At 43.0% G+C, this 27146-nt stretch overlaps 1 protein-coding gene across 2 annotated transcripts in view; it reads left to right on the top strand.

Moving 5' to 3' along the window:
- Positions 1-27146, top strand: part of PRICKLE2 (prickle planar cell polarity protein 2) — a 188548-nt gene that overhangs the window by 36028 nt on the left and 125374 nt on the right. The window contains exon 1 of one of the 2 annotated variants that reach the window (XM_055134350.1): positions 18129-18680. The exons of the other annotated variant lie outside the window; for it this stretch is intronic. The gene's annotated coding sequence lies outside the window, so the exon portion shown is untranslated. Of the gene's footprint in view, positions 1-18128; positions 18681-27146 lie in introns of those variants that run through there. 2 annotated transcript variants of the gene reach the window in all.

Genomic DNA, 27146 nt, shown 5'->3' with positions numbered 1-27146 from the left:
CCTGCTTTGACGTTCATCCAGGCCTGTCCCTCGGTGACCCCGGGAGGCAGCAGCAGGATTCCTGCTCGCCGTGCAGTGGCTTCTTGGGGAGCAGGCTGAATCAACAGGGCAGCAGTAAACCACCCCGGCTGTCAGGGGCTCCACAGGCCCTCGCTTCAGAGAGGAAAGCAACCCCGGGGTACAGCTCTGTGTGCTGACAAACAGCAGCCCGAGGGGTGCAGATGCCCTTGCCGCACCGAGCCGGCTGCTGGTCTATTTACACACAGACTCCATAAACATGTTTAAGGAACCTGCTGTGAGCTTGGCAGTTTTTCCTGTATTATCTCATATAATCCAGGAAGAACTTCTACCTCTCTCTCTCTCTCTCTCTCTCTCTCTCTCTCTCTCTCTCTCTTGTTCTCTCTCTCCCCCCTCGTTCTCTCCCTCCTTCTCTCTCTCTCTTCCTCCAACTTTCTTCCTCTCCCTCTCTCCTTTCCTCCCCGCCCCCCCTCTTTGGTTTTAGGCCACACCCAATGCTGCCGACACTGAAAGTTCTGTGCTCAGGGGTTGCCCCTAGAGAAACTCTGGGAACCATGTGGTGCCAAGGAGGGAACCTTGTGCTTCAGGGACCAGAGAGATCGTACAGGGCTTAAGGCACTTGCCCTGCATGTGACCGATCCCAGTCCAGTCCCCAGAACTGTATATGGACCCCTGAGCTCTGCTAGGAGTGATCCCTGAGTACAGAGCCATGAGTAAACCCCAACCAGTCAGATATGGCTCAACTCTGCCTCCCGTCCCCCCACCCCTACCCCACCTCCAAATTGTCATATATTCCAGCTATTTGAGCTATCTCTCTGACTCCCAAAATCTCTCTCTTGGTGCTTCAGACTGCTCATGTGGCCAAACATCACCAATTTCTTTAAAGAAAAGCATGCTGTGGCACATAATTACCTTTCTCGATGTTCATTTTGGCTGGAACTTCTGATTAGGTATCATTATAGTTTGTACCTTGCCTTTGCCTGTTTCCCCAGTGACCAAGACAGTAGCTAGGAGGCAGGATAGAGAATGACAGCCTAGTCCCAGCTGTGCAGAGGGGCAAAGCAAAGTGAAGCATCATCAGGCTCTTACATAGCCTGTGACTTTACCTGGGGGTTGGGAAAGCAGGAACTCGAGCCTGGTGAGTAAAATGGTGGAGCAGAACAAAATAACAACATCGCTGGGGCTTTTCTCAGCCAAACCGGGCCAAGAAGCCAGTCTGGCTGTTGTGGCTTTTGCATAGTACATCACAAGAGCCAGCTACCCTAAGAGCCACTGTCTCAGGGATACACAGATCAGCCCAGTGCTCTAGATGGGCAGGTCTGTGGTGGCTGTTTTACAGACATTAATCATAGTGCCCAGCATTTACTGAGTGTTCCTGGCATGGCTGGCACTGTGCAGAGTGTTTTGTGAAGATCTTTCAAACTTACATAAGGAGAAGTGGTATTCGGCTCTCACCATTACTCACATTTTTTCAAACGCGATGTCTGGAGAACAGAGAGGTTAAGTAACTTGCCCCATGTCACACACAGCAAGAAAGAACAAGGACCCAGAATCAAACAACTTTTGGCTCCCAGGACCAGAGCGAATCCTATTGTAACAGGACCTTCTTTCAAAGCGAGATAAATAGATACCCTTTCTAACATGCTATTTTTAGATGTTAAGGAATATTTGAGATTAAAAATACCAGAAGGCAGAATCCAGCACAGCAGGCTCAGGGATATCCATGTCATAGCCAGAGCTCTGCTTCTCCTTGTTGCTCTATCAATCACCTGCCTGATGACATTCATAGGTGTGACAGTCTCCTGGGGTGTGATCAGCTTGGGAGGAAATTGCAACCAATCGAAATTAAAAACAAATGTTATGTGGAAATAAAGGACTGCAGCTGTTCATAATTGTCACAGTCACAAGAGGTTCATCAGCCGTGGTAGTGGACGGTCACCAGAGACATATGTAAACTAGACTGTGTGATAGTGTGGTCGACCCACACATAGTCAGGGCTTGCCTGGCTGGCTGATGACTGATGACTCCAGACTTTAAGGATAGAGTATGTTGGGTATATGTGACAAAACCCTTGCTCCCTTCTTTCGCCACCTCTCAGAGCCATGGCGAAATAGCTTTCAAACTGGCCATTGTGAAGAATGTGACAGACCTGTAAACTGGGAAGCTGTCATTCAATACCTGAAAATCAGTTTTAGTTTTGTTTGTTGGGGGGTCAACATCTGGCTGTGTTCAGCGCTTACTCCTAGCTCTGTGCTCAGGAGTCATTCCTAGCAGAGCTTGGGGGACCATATGCAGTGCTGGGGATTGAAGCAGAGTCAGCTGCATGCGAGCCAACTGTCTTAATCCTTGAACTGTTTTCTTAGCCCCTTAAAACTTATGTGGAGGGGGCTGGAGCAATAGCACAGCGGGTAGGGCATTCGCCTTGCACATGGCCGACCCGGGTTTGATTCCCAGCATCCCATATGGTCCCCTGAGCACCGCCAGGAGTAACCCCTGTGCATCGTTGGGTGTGGCCCAAAAGCAAAAAGCAAAATATATATACATATATATATACATATATATATGTATATATATATGGAGAAACAGTACAGAGGTTAGCGCGCTTGCCCTGTATGTGTCTCACCCCTGTTCCTAGGCACTGCATTTACCACCCACTTAACCCCTACCAGCACCACTGGGTGTGGCCCCAAACCCCAGAGATAAAAACAAAAAAGCCATTTAAGGCTTCTAAAAAATGCCACAAGGGTATGGCAACCAAAAAGGAGAGGAATCTAGTCAAAGGAGTTGACTGAATCTTGTTAATAAGCATGAGTCTTGTGGCACGGAGCCACAACTCTCTCAGCTTCCCCTTACCAGATCAGTGTGGTAGAAACTCCAGGTTGGTAGAATGTGTCCAAGAAGGAGGGGTTCCTTCACCAGGCTCTGAGTCGGGCTTTGCCTTCACCCTGGGAGGGGCAACCTCAAAGTCTGGGAACACCCAATCACTGCAAAGAAGTCTACTTTAGTGGGATCAGACAGTGGAACAATTTATGCCCCAGGGTATTGTCAGAAACAATAGAACAATCGGCTAGAAACTGATGGCAGCTAAGAGCTGGGTGTAATGCCAATTAATGTAGATTAGCCAGGAACAGCACCAAAGATTGCACAGCGCAGGAGAATTCCACTCGTCTAGCTGGTCTCAAAGTAAACATAAATAAGCAAACCACAACAAGCTTCAGAAGAGGGAGAAGGGAGTCAAAAATGCAGATTTCCCACAGTCTATTACGCTATGGTGAGGCGAGGTGAGGTGTTTGGAAGATTCCTGGCAGTGCTCAATGACATCTCCCTGCCCGGGAGCTGGGAGTCACATTATGTCAGTCTAGGGATCAAACCAGGCCTCCTGGCCCTCCACAATATATTGTCATTTAAAATATTCAATTTTTAACAAGTCTCATGAGATGCATAAACAAAAAATAAAATGTGTGACCCATACACAGGAAACGAAAAGTATGCAAAGGAATTGCTTATGAGTGGGCCTAAATGTCAAATTTAGCAGACCAAGGCTTCAAAGTAGCTGTTATAAATATATTCCAAGAACAATAGGAGCCTTTGTCTAAAAATTAAAGGAAAGAATAATGATGATGCCGCATCAAATTGAGAATATCAATAAAGAGAAAATTTTGAAAACCTATTAAAAATAAAAATTATGGTCTAAAACTATATATTAGCTAAAATAAACTCATTTAAGAGGCTCAGCAGTAGCTTTGATCTGGAGGAGGAAAAAAATCTGCAGACACAAAGGTAGTGCAATCAAAATTATGCAATCTGAAGAATATAGAGGGGAAAAAAAGAAAAAGGAATGAAGTAAAATGAACAGAGCCTTTGAGAAACATGGAATTCCTTTACAGCTTCCCCAGTGCATAAAGGGACCAGTTAAAGGAGAAAGAAAAAATGAGTAGGAAACCTACCAAACAACAGCCCTAAGCTCAGGCCAGAGAAAGAACCCAATGGGCTGGAGTGCATATGCTTTGCATGTGAGAGGCCCCTAAGCACCCGCAGGAGAGACCCCCCTAGCACAGAGCTCAGCCGTGCCAGGTGTGGGCCCCAAACCAAAATCAAAGTAAAACAAAACAGAAACCCTTTTAGAAATAAGGATAGGAAACTTCCCAAATCTATTGGAAAATATTCGTCTCCACACCCAAGAGGCTATGTATTCCCCAAATAGGTCAATGTAAAGAGGCACATTTCAAAGCATTGAAAAAGAGCACATTTTAATAGGAACATGAGAAAAAAAAAGAATTATATGCCAAGGGAAGCCCTCCCAAGGGATTAACAACTGATTTTTTCAATCTTAGCAGATTTTGATGAATTTCTTAAAATATTAGAGTTTCCAAATGACGCAGCGATACCATTCCTAGATTCCCAAGAAACAGGAAGGCATTTATCCTTATAGAAACTTGAACACAAATGTTCATACCATTATGGTAAGCAAAAAATTGAAATCAAAGGATTGTTCAGAGGGATGTCTACATTTTATCCCAATTACCACATGGTCCCTTGAACACCTCTGAGTCTGGCCATCAGGTGGTCCCTAGCACCACTGGGCATGAGTAACATCATATTGCTGGCCACATGAATTGGATTGTAAGGTCTGGTTGAACAAGTGTCACCAAGTGTGACCCTCAGGCCCCATAAACATTGTTTGGGAGACACCCCTCACCACACAAAAAAATAAATTAACATCAAGAAAACTAGAAATAACTCCCAAACCCTAATGGCCATCAATTGATGAATAGAAGAAAACTATATATATAGTTTTTCTAGTTTGTGGAAAAAATATATATAGGTATACACACAATGGGATATTGTTTAGTAATAAAGAAGCCAATTAGAAATGAAAGAAGTCAATTATAAAAGATTCCATTTCTATGAAATATACAGAATAGACAAATCTATAAAAACAAAATGTATTCATGTTTCCCTAAGGCTACAACAAATGAGGGCAATGGGGAATGATTACACTTTGCCAACGGGTGTGAATTTTCTAAAATTAAAATGTGATGATAGTTGTACAACTCTATGCATAAAGATATAAAAATATCTACAGATCTATCAGATATATGCAAAAAATGGGTAATCTGTAAGATGTCAGTTCTATCTCAATAAAATCATTATTTGATCTTTTGGGCCATATCTAGTAGTGCTCAGGGTCTACTCCTGGCTCTGTGCTTTGGCGTAACTCACAATGGTGCTCGGAGGACCATATCTTACTGAGGTTCAAACCTGGATGCAACATATGTGCATGTGCTCAGCCCACTGAGCTCTCTCTCTGACCCCTCAATGAAACATATTTAAGCAAGCTCAGGAAAAAAGCTGAAACAGGTTTGGCAATATTAGGAATGCAGGAATGGGGGAAGTCTCACCTAGGATGGGAGGCCTTGAGGGGATTACAACTTCAAAAGAAGAGGAGCATTTTAGACAAGGGGAACATTTTCGACCACATAAGGACTTGGAGAAGGAATGTGCCTGGGGTCCTCCAGGCCTAGTGTTTGTGGAACAACACAGCAGAGAACAAGTTGCAGAAAACCATATCACAGAGCTACAGGATGGATATAAAGGGCCATGCTCCGAGATGAGCATCATTGTTGCTTGGGAGCAGAAGCGCAACATGCTTTAAAGTTTGTTCTCAAGGAACTACTATGCTTCCAAGTTTGTGTCTGGACTGAAAGGGGCAAGGGTAGACCAGGTAATGGCAGCATTGAGATTGCTTTGAACCTCCATGCAGGAGAGAGATGGGCATGACTTGGAAAAGGTGCAAAGAATGAAGGCGATGATGAGAGGTAAGGGCTTGTATATACCTTAAAGGTAGAGCCAACACGAAGAGTCAAGAAGTTAAGCTGTGAGTACGAAGAACCCCCAATCTTAAGTGATTTTTCCTAGAATTCCTCTCACCCTTTCTTCCCTCTATAGACCTTGACGCAGCGTTTGCCAGTGATCAAACTCCTTTGTTGTGGTATTCATCAGAAGTTGCTGCAGTCTCACAGACACGGCACACAGGGCCTGCACTCCTGGTGCAGTGCTCACACATCATTTCAGTTCCAGTACCCAAGGAACACTCACTTTTGTTGCAGTGTTTGCACACACCTGGCTGAGGAAAAGTCAGAAATGGTGTTGTCAGGAGCTCAGATAGCAGAGCTTTGGGGTACAAACAGCAGAGCTGCCAAGATAATGCTTTCCATATGGAGGTAGCAGTGAGGACCAAACTCAGAACCTCATGCTTGCGAGGCGAGTGCTTGAGTCACTCAGTCATCTCCCAGACTCCACTTAGAACTTTTTTGCCTCACAATGATAAGGAACCTCTATACAGTCCATTGAAAGTGTACTTTGAATATTGGATGCTGATTTGTTTTTTTCCCTGAACTAGTGACAATGCAGTCTAGTGCTCTTCTATGATGCTAGATTGCCAGCAGCAGTCTTACCAGTAGTTACCATGGCCAGAGTAAATGATGAGCAGTAAATGGTTAATACTGTGTTGCCAATATTTTTTACTCAATATTTTTAATGTCTGAAGGGTCCATTGGGAGGCAGCCCCCACTGTGACTTGAGAACAGCCTGCAATTGTGACTTTGCAGGTCACACAGTCTCTGTTGCAGTTACAAATTTCTGAAAGAAACCAGGCCATGGACTATAGAAACGAAGGGGCATGGTGGTGTGCCAGTAAAACTATATTTGCAAAAACACGAAGCAGACCAGATTTGACCCAGGGGATGTGGTTGGCCAACTCCACATTCAATGTCAGAAGCAAGAGGAAGAAAGAATGACTCATGGGTGTTTGTTCTTAACAAGTGGAAAGATGGGGTTGCTTTTAACTGAGATGGTGAATACTGGCAATGGAGCAGATTTCTGGGGGGTGTGAAGAACTGTGATCCAAACTTCCTTAATTTCAAAAGCCTTTTAAACATCCAAATGTAAATTAGATGCACATAACTAGAGCCACGAAAGTTGTGTGAGTTTACGGAAAAAGTCGAACTCAGGAGGTCAGAGAGATAGAGCAGGGGTTAAGGCGCTTGCCTGGCATGCAGCCAAGTCTAGGTTGGTCCCAGCATAACCTGGTCTCCGGAGCATTGCCAGGTGCAGGGAGGCCCACAGTGAGAGGATCCAGGCAACCATAGTCGCCATCCCACGCACTGAGCAGTTGGCCCAGTTGGCCGAGAATCACAGGTGGGCTCTCCTAAGCTCTGCTTGGGAGGGCCTGCACCCCTGCTCTTCAAAAACGCCTGGCTCTGAGTCCTCAGCCTTGAGGTATTATTTAAGACTATAACCCAGATGAAAGGCATAAATGTACATAGAAGAGAATAGACATCCCAGGACTGAGTACTGGGATGCTTCAGTATTGAGCTGTCAGGAAGAGGAGGATAAACCCGTGCAAGATACAGGGAAGAACAAGCCTAGAGATGGAGGGGAATCAGAAGAATGTATCAGTTTAAGCTAGACAAAGAATCTTACAAAGAGGTTAACTCCCTCCTTTCCCACTCCCAAATCCTGATATATATGCACATGAGCAGAAAATAACTCCAGGAATAAACCTGTGTTCCCTTTAATTTTTAGATTAAAAACAAATAATTGCAAAACTTTTCATTCATTGCACAAGTATTTATTAGGTGTCAGGTCACCAGGCACTTTGCTAGATGCTGGGAATACAACGCGGAGCCATAAAAGATGGACATTGCCTTCAGGAAGTCTAGTTCAAAGGGAGAAATGTTAATCAAGTTGCCATTAACATTAACGGGGTGGATCCTAACTGCTCACCCAGGATGCTGAACTCTGAAACTGAGCAAGTATTGAAAAGGCAAGAATGCTATTTAAGAAAGCATCGAGGGTCTTTTCTTTTCTTTCTTTCTTTCTTTTTTTTTTTTTTGCTTTGTTTGGGGACCACACCCAGGAGTGCTCAGAGATTACTCCTGGCTCTGAATTCAGGAAACACTTTTGACAGGCTCTGGGGGACCTGTCTGGGAGGTCCAGGAGGGATCAAACCCGGGTCAGTTCAAGGTAACCACCCAACCTGCTGTACTATCTCTCAAATTCCAATTCTGCATGTTTTGGATAAAGAAATTCATCTAACACAGTGAACCCTTTGTATCTCTGTTCTTCATAAAACACTTCTCACACGTTGCTTCTGGATTGGGATAGACCTGGTGTTTGAGCAGATGTCTGAGAACCTTGAGTTAGAGGCAGAATGTGGCTTTTGTCATCAGATCCAGGACCAAATTTCACCTTTGGATACTTGAGTCGTTATTTTATTTTTTTTATGCCTTCTGTTTTATTTTTGAGTCACACCTGGCCTTGCACAGGGGTTACTCCTGGCTCATGCACTCAGGAATTACTCCTGGCGGTGCTGGGGACCATATGGGATGCTGGGAATCGAACCCGGGTCGGCCTCGTGTAAGGCAAATGCCTTACCCTCTGTGCTATGGATCCAGCCCCCTTGAGTCCTTATTTTATCCTCTTTCCTGCCCTCAGCTATAACACAGAGGATAATAAAATCTAGAGTTTGGGAAGAGGGTAAAGACTAAATGAGATAAAGTTTGTAAAAACACCTGGCCCATCAGCCCTTCCCATTCCTTGAGAAAAATAAAAATATGTCAGTTTGTACATCTGTAGCATTTTGTCTTCCAGGGTAATTTTCCCCAGACAGGGCTCTGCTGCCAGCTTGCTATTTTATGAGGCAGAGTTTTCTCGTCTTTCCCCCTCTTCCATTTTGCTAGTGTTGTCTCTCAAGAGAAGCATCGAGAAGCTCGAGTGCCTGCCTTTAAGAAGTGCTAGAAAACGAAATCTTCCCCGGGCAATTCTCACTTGTTCTCTTGGTCCTTTCTATAGAGAAAATTCTGTTTTCTACTCAGCTGTCTAATGAAAATTAGTAGTTACAAGGAGGCACTGTAATAAGTGCAGCTTTCTTTGTCTGAAATAAGTAATATTTGCTGGCACGTCATGTCAGTTTAACAATATTTTCAAGGAGCTCTGCACTGGTAAGCATGTTTAAATCATGGATGCAATTTTTAATCCTATTTTGGGGGCAGTAGTGGAGCAAAAGCTTCAGCAGTCTTTCATTTTGTTTTGCCCACGCTAGCTTGTCCATATTTTTCTTTTTAATTAATGTAATTAAAAAAGGATAAAAGGCTGTGTTAAAATGTTACGCATCAGATTATTGGAATCAAGAATAATTAGAATGTATGAATTGTGTCATATTCCTAAAATGAGGAGAAAGAGCCAAAGAAGGAAGGTCTCTTTTATGAATTTAAATTGGGCCAGATTCTTTTTTCACAAGAAATGAGTCTTTGGTGTTAGAACATTGTATGACTGAAACCCAATCATGAAAGCTTTGTAATTGTGTATCTCATGGTGATTCAATTAAATAAAAAAAAGAAAGAAAGAAAAAGAAATGAGTCTATGGCCCCAGAAGCGTTTATGGTATGGAATTGTATAGGAATGGACAAGATGAAAGAGGTGCTGGGTGGAGGGAGGTCATTCTTATATTTGCCATTAAAAAAAATTATCAGACCAGAGCAGTATTACAGTGGGTAGGGCTCTTGCCTTGCACACACACACAGCCAACCTGAGTTCAATCCCCAGTACCCTATATGGTCCAGGAGTAAACCCTGAGTACTTCTGGGCATGGCCCACAAACAAACAAATGAAAATTTATCATTTGTTTGTGACCCTCCTTACTGATCCATCTCTGAAAAGTGGGTATATATATTGGAAGAAAATTGGAAGAGAATAATATTAAAGCTACAACATATTCTGTCAGTATTTTATTTACTTGAACTCACCCTAGCCTTGCCCATCTTTTTGTAGAGAGATGTCTCTAGTTTGTAGTTGGGGGAAGCCTTAGAGAGAGCAAGTGTCATTCCCCAGACACTCGCTGTACTTAGTCTTCATTTCAAATTCTTCTGTGACATTCTCTCAGTGACAATGTGCTACTCTTGTGAGAGGAAGATTGTTATCAGTCTGAGTTTACAAAGTGGTTAGAAACTATTGAGGGACATGTCTTTTGATCATTTTTAAAATAGTGCCCACACCCAATAATGCCTAGGGTCAGGACCACTCCTGGCCAAGCTCAGGAGCCACCAGGATTCCCCCTGTTAGTACTCAGAAGGTAGGCAGTGAATGCCTGGGATTGAACTCAGGACTTTACCCACATGAGGCATATGCTATATCACTTGAGCTATCTCCCTGACCCATAAGTATTTTTTTTGTAAGGCAGCTCTACCTTTTATAGTTGCCTTATTCACTTTGACTTGAATTATTGGGCCTTCAGACAAACTTCATTAATTTTCTGCATGGAATGTGGATTGGATGTTGTGGTTTAGAAATTAAATTTAAAAATCTAGGGCCATAGAAATAGTCCAGGAGTTTACATAGTTGCTTTAATGTTGGTAGGCTGCCAACCCAGGTTCCATCCCACACCTCATATGGTCTCTCTGACACTGCCAAGAATCCCCTCTGAGCACAGAATTAAGAGTAAGACCTGAGCACTGCTGGGTATGGTCCAGTAGCAAAAACAGAATTTAGAAGATTTTCTTTGTGTTCTACCTTTTGAAGCAAAACAGATGGCAACATTGATCTCCAGTATTTTACTTAGGGATATTTTAATTCTTTTAAAGCTAAAGATTCATTTCTTTAAGATATTGTAAATGCATTAATAAAATGATTGTAGTAGTGTTTTCTTTTTAATAAAAGAAAATGATCTAAATAAAAATTGAGAGCTGTGTTAGGCATTACCAGAGTTCTCCATGATCTGGTCTTTGTAATCTTCATAGGCACACATTTCCTAGCTCTCTTGTAGCTGGGTGAAGTCTAAGGACTAGTTTGACCAAAAGAAGTGATGCCATTTACCTTGAGGTTAGAGCAGCCAAAAGTATTACCAGCTCTCATCTTCTGCTACTTTAGTCTGGAAATTATGTGTTGAAATTACAGTTATGTTGAAAGGAAGTTGACTGGATCCCTGAGTCACTGCTTGGAATGGAGTTGCCTTGGGAACCTCTGGCCCTGCAGCCAAGTTTCTATGAGTGAAAAATTAACCAACCAGCCTTCCTTCCTGCCTGCCTTCCTTCCTTCCTTCCTTCCTTCCTTCCTTCCTTCCTTCCTTCCTTCCTTCCTTCCTTCCTTCCTTCCTTCCTTCCTTCTACATCCCTCCCTTTCTTCCTTCTTTCCTTCCTTCCATCTTTCTTATATGAAACTTCTAACATCTACTTTAATTGTTAGTGCATCATAGTTTGAGCCTATCCCAATAAAACAGCAAACCTTTGTCAGCCTCCTCTCTCCAACTAAAAATAAAACTATTGAAGTTTAAAAGCTAAATGTCAAAAAAAAAACTCTTGAGTAGATTTTTTTAAACATATAATTCACATGAAAATTTAAAAAACGAAATAAAAACAACATACTTAAAATTTTATATAGGTATAATGTGTATTATATAACATATACCATAATATTTAATATAATGCATTACATATAATATAATGCATAAATGATATATTTAGGGTATATTTATATACAATATACAGTATAAAGTTATAGATATGTTTGTGAGTGGGCCTATGTATTGCTCAAGCAGGCACCAGTAACGTCTCCATTGTGAGACCTGTTGTTGTTACCGTTTTTGGCATATTGAAAACAGTAAAAACAACATGGGTAGCTTGCCAGGCTCTGCCATGGGGGTGGGGTACTCTCAGTAGCTTGTCTCGCTCTCCGAGCATACTTTAAAAAAAATTAGGGGCTGAAGTGATAGTACAGCAGGTAGGGCATTTACCTTGCACATGGCCAACCCAGGTTCAATACTTAGCATCCCATTATGGCCCCCCAAGCCTACCAGTTGTAATTCCTGAGTGGGGAGCCAGGAGTAACACATTAGCATCACTGGATGTGGCCCCCAAACCAAAAAAAACATATATCCCCTTCCCCCCAAAGTAATAAATGGTCTTATTATGGTTGGCTTGAAGCTTTGCTAATATATCTTTCTGTAATTAAGATTTCACAGTGGCAGGGCCATAACATACTAATCTAAACCTGAAGACCGGGGCTGTCTTAATCTCTTTAAAATGCTTCTCAAACCAGATACTCTAAGCTGTTCTTGCCATTACTTTCCATATCAGTATTCAAGAGTCCGGATGAAATCTCTTTTTTGTTCTTTTAAAGGCCATTCTATCTCATTTTACACTGATGGAAATGCAGATTGATAATTGTTCATTTTTACTACCCTCATTAAAGTCCTCCATCTAGTACCCTGGTCCTTGTCACTTACCCTTCTCCTCTATAAGCTAATAAGCCAGGAATCGTTCGGGCTTTCCTATAATCTTCTGACAAGATTTGACTAATGCTGGTTAGAATGGAAAGATGATTTGATTTTCCAGCATGTGCGAAGCCTTCTTTGTCACTCCCTGCCAGTGTCAAGTCCGTGCTGCTCTGCTGTCTGGCGCTCATGTGGATGGGTCTCTTAATTCTGCATTTGTGATAATACTTTCCTCACATTTCTGCTCTTCCTTATCTCTGCAACACAATCTCAAGCAGCTAAAATTTGACCATTTGACTGTGGCAACTTTAGCAGTCTTTTTGTTTATGGCCTTTGAATGGTGCATCAAAATAAGTAAGACCTTCCCCCGCTATTAAATGCCTTTTTAGGGACTGGGGAGGTTAGTGTATGGTTTGTGGTATTTGCCTTATAGACAGTTGACTCTGGTCAAAACCTGGCACTGCATATGGTCCCCTGGGTACTACCAGGTCACCGCTGAGCACAGAGCCAGAAATGGCTACTGAGCACTGCTGGGCATGCCCTTAAACCCAATAAATAAGAAAATAAAATAGTTTCAGAATTAGGAGATGTTTGGGCCACACTTAACAGTTTTTAGGGGCTTTTAGATTTCTGTCTCTGATACCTGGGGATGGGCGTCGGGGGTTGCTTCTGGCAGTGCCAGGGGAACAATGTGGTACCAGGCTGGAGTTAGGATTGGCCATGTACCAGGCAACTGTATAACCTGTAGACTGCTCTTTGGCCCAAAATGGGACTTTTTTTTTTAATTTCAAAAAAAATTTCTACCTTTAGCCTGACTCCATTACACCTCTGATTTCTGATGATCTGAGTCATAATCAATCTTGTCTTTCTTGTCTCTCCTTTAACTACTACACATAATTTAGTAGTTAAATCCTGATGGCTCATACAGAGTGCTGGGGATTAAACTGACATTGGAGATGTGCAAGGCAAGCACCTTACACACAATATTGTCTCTTCAGTTCTGAAATACCTTTTGTCTTAAGTAGAAAGTTTTGGAGGTCCGTCATGGTGGCTTTGTTTCCTGGAAAGCATATTACTAGACTGCGGTACAGGTATGCCTGTTCTTCCCCTTCCCATAGAGTTTACCATCATAAATATGGAATGAATATGAAATTTTACTGTTTTTATAAAAATGAGTTATCAGGATTGTTTGATTTCTCTTGAGTTACCAGGCTTCTGAAATTTCTAAAGTAGTTGTTGCCTCACTTTGTCTATATAGGTTTCTTTCATTATATAAAAGTAAAATCATATCCTTTGGTATAATTTGTAGATTATTTGAATAGTGTTACAATGCTTAAAAAAATTTCCATATAAATTAAAAAGCGATAGCACAGTGGGTAGGGGGTTTGCCTTGCATGTGGTTGACCCGGGTTCAATTCCTTCGTCCCTCTCAGAGAGCTCGGTAAGATACCGAGTATCCTGCCCACATGGCAGAGCCTGTCAAGCTACCCGTGGTGTATTCGACATGCCAAAAACAGTAACAACAAGTCTCACAATGGAGATGTTACTGGTGCCCGCTAGAGCAGATCAATGAACAACGGGAAACAGTGCTACATTCTTAGACCCCAAAATAACCTCCCAGATCATTCCATATTGGAAATCTACTTTCAGAAAGTTGGGGAAAAGTTGCATTAATGCTATAGTTTCCCAAAACCCTAGATAAAATGAATGGTTTCCAGAACGAAGGGAATGATCTCAAGGAATTGTTGATCTCCAGGTTTTGTTATTCCAATCATTTGTTCCAGGATAATGCAAAAATCTCCAGCTTAGTTGTCGCCAGACTGTACTCACTTCAGTAACTTGGTTTTGTACTCTTGGCTTTCCTAACTACAAATAGACCTTCAAGAGGTGTGTACCCACCCTATACATTACACATCACATTTTACCCAACTCCTTGCTTGTCTTCCCCTTTCCCTTTTCAGCTTTATAAGGCAAGACAAGCATCCTGTTCACATGATGTCCCTCAGGTATAGTCCTGTGACTAGGAAATTAAAGTGAATGAAAGAATTTAATAAATGGATGGATGCATAAATGAATGGAAGAAGCATCCATACTTCTAGATACAAGGCTATCTTGGCCTGTTGTGCAATTGCAGGGGTATATGATGACCTGGTGTCTACTGATAAATTTTACTACTTCTTCCCTAGTTTCATAACAATTGAAAAGTGTTTATTTTTGTAGAAACAACATGTCAATTTCTCATTCACAGTTGGTGGGTCTTTTTTTTTTTCTTTTTGTGTCATACCCGACGATACTCAGGGGTCACTCCTGGTTCTACACTCAGGAGTTACAGCTGTCGGTGCTTGGGAGACCATAGGGGATACAGGGTATTGACGCTGGGTGGGCTTGTATGCAAGGCAAACACCCTACCTGCTGTACTAGATGAGACCTGCTGCCACCCCATTGATCACCAGGGTTGATTTGGCTGAACTACGGGCTTTGTGGGTGTCCCCTTCGTCCTTCATTGCTCCATGTGCATCCCTCCCTAACCTGCATGCTCAGTCTAAGAGGAAGGCCTTCTCCGCATAGAGACCGACAGCCTATACCTTGGTAGAGGGCATAGAGTAGCTACATTCCCCTGCTAGCACTACAAACCAGCTCTCAAGGTCCACTGGTGACACTTTGAGCTGTAACCTCAATGTGGATGATTTTGTGGCCTACCATTTTTCCACTTCAGGCCCACCTTTGACATTTGTCTATTCCATTAGTTAATTTGTGCCAAAAATTAATAATGATGGCATCATCTCCCAGTAGCTACCATTAACTGCTTGCTTTCTCGAAGGCTTAGGGCCAGTACCCCACCGTGAAGATCATTTGATCCTCCAACCAGTCCTACTGTTTGGCCAGGGAGAGAGCTTCAAGGGCTGGAGCACATGTTTTGCACGTGGCACACACACTGGTTTCAGTCTCACTGCGTGATACCCAGACTCCACCAGGAATAACCTTCAAGCACTGAGTACCCAAACTCAGTCTCTGAGTACCCAAACCAAAACCAATCAAACAAACAGAAAATGATAGGTACTATTATTGTCCTTCTTATTAAATATGAGTACCTCAAAGCCCAAATCATAGTATTCACAAGTGTCAGAAGCAAGATCTTACCCTAGGCAACTCATCCTACATCACAAGTTATCTTTTCACTTCTATGAAATTCAGTCTACTCCAGGGAAGATTAATCTCCTTCACTTTTTATGTGCCAGATTTTCTCTTTCTTTGTTTTTTAATTAAAATTTTTCTTTTATTGAACTACCACAAAGCTGTTCATCATTGGGTTTCAGTCATATAATGTTCCAAAACCCACCCCTCCAACAGTCTAATTTCCCAGCACCAATGTCCTCAGTTTCCTTCCCACTAGCCCCCAAACAACTTCACACCCCGCCTGCCTCTATGGCAGGCACCTCTCTTCTCTGTTTCTCTTTCTCTCTCTTATTTTAGGCATTACATGTTGCAATACAGATGCTGACAGGTTATCCTGTATATCCCAACTTTTCTCCTGATTGCTTCACTGTCAATCATTTGTTAATTTCCCTTTATAATTATCATGCTGATAGTGAATACATCAGAGCAGTGGGTCCAACTTGAGAAGAGGAAACTGTAGGAGCCAGAGAGATAGTACAGTGGTTAAGATATTTACCTTGTGCAGGGCTGACCCTACTTCAATCACTAGCACCACATATGGTCCCCGAAGTTTCATCAGGAGTGATCCCTGACCACAAAGCCAGGAGTAAACTCTAAGCACAGCCAGTGTGGCCCCTAAACAAAAGTGAGAAGAGAAAATTGAGGTCACAAAAGGTTATCCATCACCATACTGGAGAAAGATGTCACTGTTTCTTCTTAGCCATCCATGGCTCTAATTTTGGTAATCTACTGCTAGAAAGATATTGGAATTAGGGGAAACCATCTTTTCCAAACTTTATGCAATGAGTTGTACGTGATAGAGACCCGAGTGAAGAATTACTCATTCAGTTGTTTTCCATTTCTATTAGTGAAAAGTTATTCTAGGTCCCATGATTTTCACCATGAAAGGTCTTCCGTGAACCAGAGAGAAGCATTCTGAAAGAAGTTATTAAGCATTATTAATACAATTACATATAACAAAAGACATAATTTAACTTTCCTACATTTAACAAAGAAATTCATTTGAAGCTTCAGGAACTCCAGCTGGAAGGGCAGAGCCCATCAAAGCGGGTTCTTCAGGCAGGGAGTGTGGGCAAGGAGCTGTGATCGCTGCTTTGTCCTCAGGGATGCTTCTGTGCATGGTGGAACATTCTCCCCCAGCCTCCCAGCCCTCCTCGCCCCCGCCTAAGGCACCTCAGTGCTTTCTTATCACAGCTATTGAGTTGACATTTTGGTGCAGAATATTTCACAGGCAGCTTCGAAAGAACAGTTGATTTTAAATCATAAAGTGAATTAGGGCTAGAGAGATATTACAGGGCAAGGTGGGTAAGGTGTTTGCCTTGCATGCAGCCAACCTAGGTTTGAGCCTCAGCACCACATAGAGACCTCTGAACATTGTCAGGAGTGATCCTGAGCACAGAACCAGGAGTAAGCCCTAAGCTCTGCTGAGTGTGATAACTTACAAAGAATAAATTAATAAAATAAATAGTGAAGAGGAGGATAGAAACAATGCTCATTCGAATGGACAGAAAACCCACAGCAAATTATTACTTAATCCAAAATATCAGAAATAGCTTATTTACTGGTGACCTGTGCCGATTCTCACCAGAGTCCCATTCCATATTTTCACTTTCATACACAGGACTGGCACCTCATCTCCTCAGAACATCTCATGGCTCAGAGTAGGGACTCAGAAAATTCTGATGGAATGAAAACATGGTAGGGATGAAAAATCAGAAGACCCCCCAAAGTTAAGACTGGCCCAGGCCACATAACTATCAGGAAGCAAAGTCTGGATTCAAACCCAGGCCTCCCCAATTCTAGGGTTAATTGTGATCATTGACACAGGAGCCTTTTGTTGGTGCAAAAACAGAGAGATTGGGACCCAAACTTATTTAACAAAGCTGCAGTATACAGGCCAGGAATGTAGATTCTGCTACATTCTTGCCAAAATCCTGAGAGCTGGAAAACGCCATCTCCGCTTCAAGTGTCTTAGTTTCCTGATTGTACACTGGAGAGACTGAAGCAGCTGAGCAAAACATCAGAAGATGCTCAGGTTTTGTCACCTCAGCGCTCCCTGGAGTCAGGGTACTGGTCAAAAGAGGGGGTGACTCATACATCTCTCCAGCACAGGAGGCGGGCGATCTGTTGTATTTTATTTGGGGGATGCACAAAAATTCAAGGATGGCAGGCAGAGTCTCAAAGTCAGCAAATAAGCCAAAAATGAAAGTTGGAGAAAGAGGAGGGGGGAAAACGGAAAAAGAAAGTAGAGGCTTTTAAAGGCTCAACACAGTCTTTGGGAGGCGGGGGTGGGGTGGGGGCGGAAGCGCTGCTTCCACTCCTTGAGTTGGTGCCGCATATAATCTGAAACAGGCGCTCAGGTTGATAACTGTTCCAAAATCTGATTTCCAGGCTCTTACCAGCACCACCTTTAAAGAGAAAAATAGACGTGTAGCTTTAAAGCTGCTTTTCTTACATGTGATATTTTTGTACTCCTTTGGAGGTTGCAGGGCTGGGGCCTTCGCATCCAGCAGTGGTTTTTCTTCCTCTCTCCCTGCCGAGGGGATTATTGATTGGGAAACCGAGGCTAATTTACATGTAAATAAATCTCCGCGCTGGGCAGAGGGGACTGAACGTCCAGATGCCGCGTCTGCCTTGCTGACGTCACAGCCTCATTAGCATGCGGAGGATGCGAGCACTGCAACAGCGGCTTCACCCGCACCTCCAGCAGCTCCGCCGACAGTTATTATTATTTTTTTTGGCTGAGCTGCACATTTCCTGCTTCAGTGTCTCGGGCTCTGCGACTCGCTGCCTATTCGCCGCGGGTCTGGCGCAGCAGTAGTTTGTGACGCTGAAGCTAGGGGTCCGTGACTTCCTTCTGAGGGTGGTGAAAGCCGGGGAGTTCGGAACTGGGGGTTCTGGCCAAGGCGAGCGGATCCAAAGGCAGGGCAGAAGTCTGACTTTCCCCCGGCTCGGTGGATTCCCCAGCAGGGGCTCGGTCCAGCAGTGCTGTTTCGGTGCGTGAACGCGGAGCAGGCTGGAGCCTGCCTCTGGCTTCGCTCAGGTCCAGGTTCTGAGCGGGGTTCCGAGAAGATGCTGTGCTTGCCCACCGTCCTGCTCGCGTTCTTAGAAGCCCGAGTCGGGGAGAAAGTGGAGCCGGGCAACTGACAAGCTCGGAAGGTCTGGTGGAAGGAAGCTTCCTCCGCGGAGCCTGGGCATTTCATCCTCCCCGGAGGTAAGTGAGCAGTGTGTTCTCAGTCACCAATTGAGCAACAGTATTTTCCCCCCCGAGGGAGAGTGTGAAAGCTTTAGCATCCTGGCTGGACATTAGGACTGCGTCTCTTGGCCAGATGGCATGTGAGTGGCTCTGGCAGAACCTTTTGGCGTTTTGGTGCTTGTTAGGTAGCTCGTTTGCAAAGTGATCTACAGGAGCCTATGGAGGATCCTGAAGAAACAGTTCAGTGGCAGTGCTTTAGAAACAGTATTTTTCTAGGGGAAGTACAACTCTCCTGAGATCAGAATGAGAATTCTCGGCGTAAAGAGCAAGCCCTGGGCAGGGTGGCATAAGCCCTTAGGGGCTCTGAGAAACAAGAATTTAACTGAGACAGGTATAGAAATGGCGTTCAGTGTGTGGCGGTTTAATTTTAGCCAGAGTTTACAGATTAGAAATGGTGACAGGGCTCCAGGATAGGGGCGCTCAGCCCTGCCGAAACCCGCGACTCCGTGTTTTCTCTACCTTGGGTTTCTTAGAGGAATAGTCAGACTTCGCCCCTCTCTTGGTTTCCCCAAAACCAGTCATAGCATTACAAATCATCTAGGGAGGTCTTTCCATGAAATACAGGTTTTTAATCCCATTATTCTTTGTTATGTGGATTTGGCCCATGCTGGGATCCAATGGGATGCTCAAAAACCATAAATAATGCCGGCTGGGCCAAATCACACCAGGGTAGGTGATCCGTACCAGATGCGATGCCATCCTCTAGACCAAGCAGGGCTGTTGTCTAATTTAGGCATGTAACTGATTTCCCCAGTGAGGGTGTCTGCTGCCACTCAGTGCAAATATGACCACAGTCAGGGGAGGGATATATATATATATATATATATATATATATATATATGTAATATTCACTATGCCCAGAATAAAAAGGCATGGTTGGCCATGGGGCAAGTCTGAAGTATGTAAGTTCACAATTTGCTTTGCTTGAAACTCTCTTCCCATGGAGTGTTTTAAACCATCTCAGTAAGACTTAAAGGAGCTGAGGCAGCCTGGCCTCCTTGCTGGAGGCCGAATTGGCTGCTGTGATGCTGCTGCCCAGAAGGCTTACTGGCTGCTGATAGTTTTCACAGATGGATCGGGATGAGTGTCCCCCTGGGCTCCAGAGTAAGTCACAACTTTGACAGAATTACCATATTTTGGAAATTTGGATTTTAATGTCTCCTTGAGTGCTTGTAAAGGTTTTGCCTTTCCATCAAATGGTCTTTCCCCTTGGGATTTTTTTTTCCACGGTGCAAATTAAAACATGTTGGTTCCATCAGGCATTGCAGCCTGTAAATAGTCGTAGGTCAGCCAGAATGTGTAAAACAGCATTGTTTGAAATAGCAAGTTTGTAAAGGTTCACCCAAACTATCTAAAGGTGAAAAAATAGAAAATATAGGCAGGAGGAGGTGCTTTCATGGAAGCTTAAGGAATAAGAAGAGAACTTAGAGGTTAAGGTGTAAAGCTTCAGATTCTGATGTCAGAAAGGGCAAACAATACTTCCAGTGATCTGAGTGTTGATTTCTATCTGAAAAATTGGGAGAAAAATGGAAAATATAATCCTATAGTAAGTGTAACAATTAAATGACATGACAGGAAAAACACTTAATACCGTGCTAGCCATGTAGTAAATGCCTAATAAATATTAGCTATCACTGTTGTAATAGTAAAACAAAAAGAAGTACTATCTTCTTTTCCTGTAACAACCGAATCCATTGCTACTCAAAGAAACTTTCCACCCTGGTGCTTAAGTGAACAGAATAAAATAAATTATCCTGGGCTGTTACATTTTCCACAGCCCTGAGAGTCACTGGGTTTTGATATAATGAAAGTCATTAGGCCCAGCAGGGGCTCAGGCACCCTGTAAGAAGGCCTCCTGGTTTCCTTTGGTTTTGTTTTATTTTGTTTTGCATCTGACAGGTCACATGTAGAAAGCTTCAAAATCCAGATAGGAATCCACACATTTCTGGACTTCTGTCTTCAGATTTCTCTTCTGTTCCCCACTTTGCATGCAAGAAGCCTTCTTTCATTCCTTCTAGTGCAGAGATTTGGCACTTTCTTTGACATCCAGAAAGGCCTTAGAATATGTACATTCACCTGCTGGTTAGCTCTTCAGAAATTCCAAGGCTAAATTTATATTACCACACGCTCATTGACTTTGGTGTGGAAGGCGGCTGTGAAGGGCTGGGGCCTGGCAGTCCTGCCCATCTGACCTGGTTCCCTGCCCCGTTTGGCAAGTACTGACACAATAAATACCTCTGCTGGACTGGTGTGTCACTTCCTTCCTGCCAGTGAACATACTTCAATATGAAAATGCTTTCTCCCTTGTCTCCCAACACCTTTAAAATTTCTGTGAGATGGGATTCTGATGCAGCAATATGAAGGATAAATTGAAAATGAAGTAAAAGAGCCCAAGGGGCTGCCAGAAAATGTTTTCTCAGGAAACTCCAGTTTGAAGCTGCTCTTCCTAGTGTCTATAGCCTTGGGTCAAGTTGTGTCTTTCATTTTGTTTCTTTTTTTTTTTTTAACATTGTTGTGGGGCTTATCTGGAGGTGCACGGGGTGTGGAGCATCCGGGACTCAGGGCCTCACATACAAGGACTGTACTGGATCACCTGAGGCACATATGCAGCCTTCAAGTTCCATGTTGCCTGGTGAATCCTATTTCCACCTTGATTACTACCCACTTTCATTGCCGCCTGATTGAGGATGTGAATTTAGTAGAGTCGCTTCAGCCTCCGAGAACTTTAGTTTCTTGTGTGAGAATTCGAACTAAATTTCCCTGGATTCACGGGAGTCCTGTGACATGATAGCTCTCCTTCCCGTGTCTAATTCTGGAAGCTACCTGGGTAGACTTCATTTCCTTCTAGTTCTGCTGTCTCTCAAATTTCCCCCTCATATTCCTAACCAGGGGACAACATGGAGTATTAGTCTTAATACTTATTCAAGAGAAGAAACTGGAACTAAAGAGAGGAAATAACTTACCTGAAATAATACGGCTAGTGACAAATCCCTGTCCCCAGTCTGATGCTCCCTCTAACACATGGGTTCCAAAGGCTCTGACCCAGATGGCCATTTGCCCAACTTGAATTAGCAGAAGCCTCTTACTGCCGAAGCCTATCAACATGGTCTCTATCTGCTCTGTTGTTGTTTTCAGATACACACCAGTCAAAATGTTCTGTCCTTCAAATAGGAATTCTGGGTGAACTTTTCCTTTGTGTTGGGAGGCCCACTAAAACCCTTCCCTAGTCACTTTATCATTTTTCTTGCTGGTGGTCAATTAGATTCAGGAGCTCTGGGCCTATAAAAAAAAATCTTTTTTTTCCCCTTGAAACAAATATTTTAATTGAAATATTCTCATTTTTATACCTTGTCAGTGTCAGTATGTGGGGTATGTGTGTGTGTGTGTGTGTGTGTGTGTGTGTGTGTGTGTGTGTGTGTGTGTTTGATTGCATGCATCTGAATGAGGCAGGGGAGAAAACAATGGAAAAGATCGCTTTGAGTTTACAGTAGCAAGCATTTCCGTGATCTCCACTGGGGAGCTGGCCTGTTGACTTCAAGAACTTTTATTTTTTTCTTTTTTTGAGTCATAACTGGCAATGCTCAGGGTTTACTCCTGGATCTGCACTCAGGAATTAATCCTGGCAGTGCTCGGGGACCAAATGGGATACCGGGTTTCGAACCTGCATCGGACATGTGCAAGGCCCTACCTGCTGCATCGTCACTCGTCACTCTGGCCCCCGACTTGATTTTCTTTTGTCCCTTGGCTTCTTGTTTGAGAGTTCTTTGCTTGAAGTCTGAAAACAGGAGGCTTGCTGAGGACAAGATGTAGGGAAAACCAAGCAAGGAGAAAGAGCTACTGCGTGGAGGAGTAAGGAGGAGGAGAGGGAGGTGGGGACAGGCTGGTGGAGCAGCTGGGAGAATATCAGCACACTCTCCCATCGATTATGAAAGCGCGAAGCTGTAGGTTCCCTCTGGGAGAAGCTGAGACTCAGAAGACGAGAGCCTCTGTTCTTCAGCTAGAACTTCCTCTCTCCTCTCCCCATCTGTCCTACAGAACGCATAGTGCAGACATTTTGCAGACATTTTGAATTCTAAAACTCTGCATATGACTCAACCCAATATGTGTTTTCAAGAGCACAATGACCATGTTTTCAAAAGTGCATTAACAGCATGTGTAAGTTGAGTCACCAACTGTAGGCCTTCAACCTAGTAATGATGTTTATCAATTATTTCTCATATCATCCGGGGGTGTTGGAAGGTGGGGGAGATGGCTCAAGGAGTTGACAAAATGTTTTGCTTGCTGCAGCCCCTGGTTTGATCCCTGGAACCACCTGGTCCCCGGCACCACTAGATATGACCCAGTCTGTGCTCTCTGCCGACTCCAAACAGGACAGAAGGTCATTAGCTAAAAAGAGCATGAGGCCACCTTTCCTTGGTGGATGTAGCAGATAAACTTCCAGCCCATGTTTGGCTGAAAATTCTGCAAAAATCAAATTGGCTGATCCAGAGACTCCAGTTTTATGACAGCTGGCACAAAAGAGGAGGCCTAACACTGCAGAGGATACAAAATCCTGAAACATCACTGGCTGGAGTTTGGGACAGGAAAATAGTCAGGACTGAGCTTATTGGAAAGGTATTCCCAGAGACAGGCTTACACGTAACAGCAGAGGGAACCTCTGGGGGGAAGAATAGTGGCAATTTCTGATTCCCCTCTTCTTCCTGGTTCCAGCCTTCTGTTATGTGTGAACCACCCTATATTGCTGACAAGATCACAGAAATCTTTTTTTCCTTTGGTATGAGAGCTGGAGCCCCTCATCCATGTGTGCATATGTGTGTGTGTGTGCATGCATGTGTGAACACACATATGCACATATACATATGCCCAGTGCTGGGGATTGAACCCAGAATCTTAGACATGCTTGTTGCCCTCAGAGATGTCTCAGCACACAGCGTGCCTCAGCCTGGGCTGTGGCTTGAGTTGCTTGCATTCTTCTCACACTGGAAGAGACAGTACCCTCAAACCCCACACCCCCTCCTTGACTCCTTAAAACCAAACCCTACAAATGTGATCCAGCCCCATCCAGGGCTAAAAGCAAAGGGGACGGGAATTCTTTGCATTTCATCTCAACTGGGCACGATGCCATTTTTCCAGTTCTTTACTTGGCATCCATTCATCAGCTGTGAGCCCACGGAGATACTTGTCCGTGAAAGTTTCAGGACTCGACTGAGAAATAGCTCTACTACCTTCTGTGACACAGGGTCAGGCATAGGTTATTAATGTGTAGGTAACTGTATTCTTTGGGTAGCTATGAGTTTGTACAGCACCTATGTGTTAATGTTTGGTGATCATGTGGAAAAAGCTCTGTCATTAGTTGAGCTTGTGTATTAGCTGACATGAAGAATGCTTTACATACTTTGCTATAAGAAGTGTAAATTAGAACCAGAACAAAAGTACAGCAGATAGTGTGCTTGCATTGAATACGGTTGACCCACATTCAATCCCCAGCATCCCATTATGGTCCTCCAAACCACACCAGGGGTGATAGCTGAGTGTGAGCCAGGAGTAAGCCTTGAGCATTGCTGGGTGTGGCCCCCAAACAAACAAATTGTAGATTCTTATTGCAGCTATGCATTTGGATAATACTAACTCTGTTGAATAAGAAGAAAAATAAAGCTTAAATAGCTTGGCTAAGATTATGCAAACAAGACAGCATGAGACTGGCATTTGAACCCAGGATAATCATAATCCAAAGTCTAAAATACATCTAACATTGTCTGTGCCTTCCTTACAATAAGGTCCTCTGTAAGTTCTTTTCTTTGGTCTTCTAGATCTCCTCTGTAGTCACCATCATTTGAGAAATGTCTCATTATTTATCTGCTTAATTAAAATCTCTTTGATTGATTTTGTAAATTGGAACCATCCAAGGGTGAGTCAGACCTAAGACAGAATTATGTGACTTCCTTGAATGTGACTTTTAGAATCGAGGATGAGGTTGGTAGGAAAATAGTGAAAGTTCACAAGTAAAAGCTGCTAGCCAATGGCAGCAGCCTTTGATGGAAGCAGCATTAAGGAATTCTACTGGGCCAAACTCATGGCCAGTGGCAAAGCAATTGACATCTAGAAAGAGAGGCCAAGATTGTTGGTTCTTGTTCTATAATTGTAATACATATCAGGTTATCACTAGAATGTATGTTTTTCCCTTTCTGGGCCTCAGTTCTCTCATTCCTTAAATGAAGGTCCTGAATCATTGATCTCTTGCTCTCTTCTGGCACTGACCTTGATGAGAGTGAACTTCAGAATGAATTTGGCCTTGGCAGTGAAAAGATGTGATTGGCACCATCGGTAGCTCTTGGGTGGAGAATTAAAAGGTCAAGTTCATATATGAACTAGACATCTGTGTTATAAAATGTGTTCAGATATGAGGAGCCATAGTCCTCCAGAGAATGGCTTGGATCTCCCTGGAGAAATATTTGACCTTTTTATGTTTCTCACTAGTAAAGAGGGAGTGCATGCATTTTGCACAGCTCATTCTTGCTCAGAAGCCCCTGGGGTTGTCTTATATATGCAAGCAAACTGTAGAGTTCCAGAGACCAAGACTCTTCCAGTTCAATGTGCATTCAACTAAGTATTACGGAAATGCAGGTGCTGAATTTTAAACAAACTCTCTGGTGGTACCAGTGCTTCCCTTTTCTAGGCTTGGGAAAGAAAATGTGACTAAATGTAGAAGTCCTAGGTTTGAGTTTCCATTATATCTTTCCTCGACTAATCCTCAAAGAAATCCTTGGGCTGCTCTGTGACTCAGTTTCTCCTGTGCACAGTAATAAACATAATTGATAATTAATATTTAATGACTACTTACTGTATAACAGGCACTGAGATACTATTTTATGTGATATATTATTTAATCTCTTTGATAACCTTTTGAGGAAGGTTTTGTTCTCATCTACATTCTTTGGAAGATGGGCACAGTGAGGTTAAATAAATTGCTGAAGATCATGGAACTGGTCGGTGGACAAGCTGGAATTTGAATTTACACTATTTTACTCTGAAGCCATTTCAATCTGTAGAGATGATACATGTGAAAGATCTTGAAACATATTTGTGTGTGTTATAAATAAGCACATTCATTTTATGATAGTTAATTTATAAATATTTAGGGTACCTGAGATTATTAGTAGGTATTTTCCATGTAAGTTTATTTATATTATTTAAGTAGAAAAATATTTTAATTATTCTATTTTATAGAAGTTAAAATCCCATTTTTCCTAAAATTGTGTAGATCTGAGGTGTTTGCTCTATTGTCCTGAATAGTTCAGTTAAGGAAAACAGAATATTAGCTAAGGAATAGTAACATTTATATTAAAATTGATATCTTATCAATATATCTTTAATATTAACTATAATATGTTATTCATATTAACATTTCTAATGTTCAGAGGAATGAAAAGTTCTGGCTAAAAGGTTCTAGGTATTGAGAATCAAATCTTGGTTAGCTTTCTCTCTTGTTTTGTAATCATGGGTTACTCTACTCACTCAGTTTTCTGTCTTAATTACAAAAGCACAGTTACCTGAGTGAATGTGTATCATGTGATCTGGGCTATGGCAGTCATGTCAGTTACTATTCCGAACACGAATTTTTAGTGAACCAGTATTTTTAGTGGAAGTCAAAAGGGGTCGATTGCGACCTTCCTCTGAATTTGGTATCTGTCATCTCATCAGACACTGTGTTATTATCTGACAGAATAATTGGGTACCTTTCTTCTTTCATTCACCCCCTACTCTCCCCAGACTGTTCAATTTACAGAGGAGAGTTTTTCCAGGGGGGGTATAGGATTCTATTTATTTTATTTTATATTTTGCTTTTTGGGTCATACCCGGCAATGCACAGGGGTTACTCCTGGCTCTGCCCTCAGAAATTACTCCTGGCAACGCTCAGGGGACCATATGAGATGCTGGGAATCGAACCCTGGTCTGCTGCGTACAAGGCAAACACCCTACCTGCTGTGCTATCACTCCAGCCCTGGGTATAGGATTCTTATTACTTGCATGTGTCCTCATGTTTGGATTCCATTTCTAGAAATGTCCTGACCATAAGGCAGATATCTGGACCCTTACCACAGCCCCCTCCTCTCCCTTGTTTATTACAGATCCCACCGCATATCGTTGCAACATTCCTCCCGTCGAACCTCAACATAAGCTCAGAATCCTTTCTGCTGTTGTTTATCCATTTGGTGTTTTTTCATTTTGTTTTTTGTTGTTTTAAATTTTAGTTTTTCAGGCCACACCAGCAGTGCTCAGAAGCTACTCATGGCTACGTGCTCAAGGGCTGCTTCCAGTGGTGCTAGAGATTGAACCTTGGCCTCCCTCATGCAAAGCACATGCCTAGTCGGTCAGCTCACTCACTCTAACCCCAGAATCCTCTTCCATATCACATTCCAGGCA

Source organism: Sorex araneus, chromosome 4 (genome assembly GCF_027595985.1).
Source record: "Sorex araneus isolate mSorAra2 chromosome 4, mSorAra2.pri, whole genome shotgun sequence".
NCBI lineage: Eukaryota > Metazoa > Chordata > Mammalia > Eulipotyphla > Soricidae > Sorex > Sorex araneus.
Note: the sequence above shows the minus strand (reverse complement) of the source record. Positions and strands in the feature narration are given on the sequence as shown.